Below are 4,781 nucleotides of genomic sequence, written 5' to 3'. Positions count from 1 at the left end.
AGAGAGTTTTGTAACTCTTCAGTTTTGTTTTTTAAGTAAAACTTCTGGTGGCAGCAAGTGCCAGGCCTTTTTTAAACTGTGCAAGTAGCAGAACGTACTTTGATGCTTTTGCCTAATTGTTTTAGGCAGGTTCGTCTGGAAGGGTAACTCTTACAGAGCAGGGCTGGGATTTGCAAGTCAAGGGCCACAGATTCTCCAAGCAAAGCAAATGAATGGCTCTGCTGCAGGATCATAGACTGTGACCGAGGCTTTTCCTGGAAATCCAAGACATGTTTCATAAATGTTAATCGGACATCATTTCAGTGACATGACATTTTATGAGCTCGTTGATAAGACTGAAGTCTGATTGGCACAAGAAGGCTGCAAGCCTGGTTTTGATCTTTTCTTTTTTTATGCCAGTGTAACTTGGTTAACCTCAGTGGGGTTACTCCTGATTTATGCCAGCTCTAGTGATTTAAGAATCAGGCCCTTGGAATGGAGCAAACAGCAAGTGGCTGATATGAGAGACGGTGAAATGGATGTGGGTATCACTGCTTTACAGAGGTTTTTCCCTGATGAACACGAGCAGAGTGGAGTCCTGGAGGCAAAAGGAAGAGACTCACAGTATATCTGTCACAGTAGAGCTCTTATAAACATTTTAAAAGTTCACTATGTCATCTTTTAACATTACCACCGCGAATAAAGCCCTGCGTTATTAAAAAAAATCTGACAGTGAGGCGCAGCAACCAGATGCCTGCACCACCTAAAGAAGATAAATGAACCTATATCGGATGGTTTAGGATTTGCCATTGTCCTTTGTTGCATACTGACTAGAGGACAATGGAACGGGAGGGAAATTATTGTCATTCATACAAATTAGTCATGGGCTTTGTAACAGGGTGAGGATTAACCCTGTTCCTAAGGGGAGGTGGAAGGGCCTTGGCGGATGAGCAGTAAAGAGAGAACATGAGTCAAAGACGGGGCTAGGGCAATTCCTCACAGGGTGCGGCTGTGGTGGTAGCACACAAGGAAACGATTAGAAGTTCATGATCGACCTGGCGGCTGACGATGAATAAAACGATTAGGAGAGGAGCCGTTCTTCGCCCTCCGGGGCACCACAAAGACAGAGAGGAATGGCGAGGAAAGCTGTCGCAGAGAATAGAGATGGTGGAGAAAGGGGGTGCTAAGTTGATGAACATGTGGAAAGTTTTATGCATTTCAGGTGGCAGCCCTCTTCCCGAGAAGGGCCAGGGCCCTTGGGCCCCCATGTACTTGGCATCTCTGCCTGGGTTTGTCTTGGAACTGGGTAGTTTCCACGTTATGTTGAGGAGATGATGAGGGCTGTGAAGAAGCTGCTAAATAGCCTCCTGGTTTAATGTTCAGCCCCAGCACAGATTAGAGTAGTTTAGGCAGCTTCCCTACTTTACAGTATCTGGCATTAGCGCCTATAGGACTGCTTTCCCAGCTTAGGACAACCCCACTCTCCCATCCTTTTCTTCCCTGCTGCATGCCTCTTCACACTGAACAAGAGTCTTCCTCTACTCCACAGGAGTGTCTGTGGGGAGACTGCTGCCTTTGGACCTTTTGAGCCGTGCAGAGATGAGTGTGTGAAAAACAGGGACAGGAAATCTGGCCCTTAAGTTAAATACATCTTAACAAAAACCAAACAAGGTTTCTTCAATTCAAGGTCATTTTTAGCTGGATGCAGTTTGGACAGTGACTTCCCTTTTTAATGTGCAGTTTAAAAAAAAAATAAGTTGACAACTGTGTCATAACTAGCTCCTGGGCTTTTCAGTCACTCAGCAGTGAAAATACGTTGGTTTTCCACAAAGATGCAGCTAGGTTAAACTACTACCATTACCCTTTGCAATTGCTTAAATTATGTATATACAGCACTATTGATATTAACACCCAATCTAATTTCAGACATCTCCCTCCTCTTCCATGTTTGCTGCTTAGCATTAGAAAACAACAACACAGCCACTTTCTTCTTGTAAATGAAAAAAAATCCTGCTGTGACTCATTACCAAAGATTGTAAGGCTTAGGCCTGAACAGTAACCTCCTGTCTCTTGTAATGTTTCCATTTTAATAGGAGTACATGCTCTGAATCACATCAGACACAGATTTGCATCTGGTCAAAAGGGCACAAACAGCCCCCAGTTGGGTCTTTTGTTGGAGCTCAAATTTCATGACGTAGCATATTGCGAAATGCTTCAGCTACACAAACAATTCACCAGTCCATCTAAAGGAAACTGGGTAGCTGCCCTACCATAACTAGCAGCTAGTGTCTGGATTTTAAAAGGAGGGCTTGAGTAGGAAATCATTTTTCCTCTGGCTCAGTCTTGGAGCTGACTTGAAGAGGCAGCACTCAATTTTTTATATGTGCAAACTGGATGGCAAATGCTACCATTTTGAGCTGGTGGCATTTAAGACCTATTTTGCACAACCGTAGACAACAATGTGCCCTGTATCAGATTTGAATTTTTCATGTGTTGTGGCAAACGCAGACCTGTATGTTGGTGTAAGTAGAATCACAACCTGGCCCACAAGGTCTACAGGAGAAGAAATCTTGCCCTTGTTCCTTTGAGGTCTTTGAATGAATAAACTAGATGGTGGGCCCAATATTGGCCCTGATTTCTACCCCAAGAAACCTCAGCTGATATCAGGGAGGAGGAAGTGCACTAGGAGGAAGTGAGGGCAGAGATAACAGCTTTGTCCAGTTCTTGTAAGCATGATAAAGGCACATATTGTTTTATTGTCCATTATTTCAGAAAGGCAAGGCCATTTGTTGTCCAAGGAGGTGAGCTGGACATCAATATGGGCTCTCCTTGTTGGATCCAAATGTTATTATGCATCCTTCAACCAATTTAGTGGAATTTATAGTCTTTTTCTGTTATGTGGCAAATTCAGCAAGTTGTTTTTTAGCATATGGGCTATTCAGAGCTGACCCGAGCAGCGTGTGGGGCCTGGGGCAAATCAGCCCATGCGGGGCCCTGCCCCCACTCTGATCCCACAGGCCCCAGACCCAAGGAAGCTGCCACCGCCATTGGTGGCAGCAGCATTGCCAGTGGAGAGAGGTAGTGGGCAGCTGGATGCGGAGCCACCGCTGCTCCGCTCCGCTCCCCTCCCCTCCCCTCCCCTCCCCTCTGGGATCCCCTAAAGTGCAGGGTCTAGGGCGGTCACCCCAATTTCCCCCCCCAGGGACAGCCCTGGGGCTATATTTGAGAAATGTATCTGGAAAGCTCCATAAATTCTGACTCACTCCTGTGACATTTTCCTTTTCTTTCCTTCCTCATGACAGTGATAATACCTGTTTGTAGTTTACCATTGAATTGTGTCATTCCTTTTACCTGCCTATTACTTTGTTAACTTGTGTCATCATTATCGTTGTGACTGTGATGTCACTATGCTGAAGGTGTCTGAAAATATTAAGATAAAAAAGAAGGAATTGATATGTACTGGAGCAGGAATATTGTTAATTCAGTGTACTAAGAATGTATCATATATCAGCATTTAGTCTTTTGATGTCTTTATATCTTAAAGAACAATAGAAAAACGGTACATTCCTTCCTCCCCATCATTGGTGAGACACTTCACCAATATCAGATTTTTAAGTATGTTGGAAAAGTTTTAAGTTTTAATTGGAAAATAGAGGCAATTCACCTAGGTATGATTTTACTTGAGTTTTATTTGACATGATGAGTTCAAAATTGATACAATCCAGTGGCTCTTGCATTGGATTCTCAGCAAATTGATATAACTCTATTAATCTCAGTTGAGTTTCTGGTTTTGTATCATCCCTATTATCTGGTGTGTTTGTATCTATTCCTTAAAAACACCCACTAACCTACTATATTCTGACATAAGATTTTCCACCTATATGAAATAATTTCTGAAAGCACTGCTTTTGATAGGTAAGATTTCAGGGAGTGATGCCAAGAAACCTGACATTACATCTGCAAATCAAAAGGCAGTCCTAGTCATGGCTTGGCAGATGATGCTGTCTTTGTGCGACTTGCAGTCACTTTACCTGTGTATCTGACTTCTCTGGCTAGTGCTAAAATAAAGCTGGCTCCTCATTGCTTCACATACTGAAACAGAAGACATGAGTTATAGCTGAAAGATGGAACTTCTCTATCATGGTGTGCATTAGTACAGCAGGATTGCATATCATATAAACTGTTTGACAATTAACAAGGCAGAGCCAGCTAAAAAAGAATTTAGCTGTATTATGGAAGGCAAAGTCTACTCTTTATGGATTTTACTTAAATTGTATAAATCAGGTTAGGATATTTCATCCGTGGTTTAAAAAAGAGTGAATTTCACCAACTCGTAGTAGCAAAACATCTTTGGATTAAAAATGCCATGCGTATAAGATGAGGCGTGCATTCAGATCAGCGCGGCTCATAACATTCTTCTCAATTTCTCTTACATTGTCCATTAGATTAAAGTGAAGTTATGTAGAATGCATACCATGATGAAGGTAATCACTCCATAATTGCTTTTAACTACTGTAGAAACTTCATTGTGCATTGGAACATAACCTAACAAAAAAAGTGTGTGTGTGTGTGGTGGGGGGAGATTTCCATAACCACTGATGACAGAACAGCCTATTTCCAGTGAAAATGAAAATCAAGAAAGCAGAATACTTCATGATTAAGACCCACTGTTGTGGTCAACTCTTCGTTTGATGAAAATCAGTGCTCAAAATGCCTTGGAACCATTTTTTGTGCATTACGTACAAATAAATGTAAGATGGGTTGCTAACTGCATGCCCAAATGCAGTGCTGATTGTAGGGAA

The sequence above is a fragment of the Alligator sinensis genome, unplaced genomic scaffold (assembly GCF_000455745.1).
Source record: "Alligator sinensis unplaced genomic scaffold, ASM45574v1 scaffold1598_1, whole genome shotgun sequence".
Classification (NCBI taxonomy): domain Eukaryota; kingdom Metazoa; phylum Chordata; order Crocodylia; family Alligatoridae; genus Alligator; species Alligator sinensis.
The sequence above is the reverse complement of the archived record's forward strand: the minus strand, read 5'-3'. Positions refer to the sequence as shown.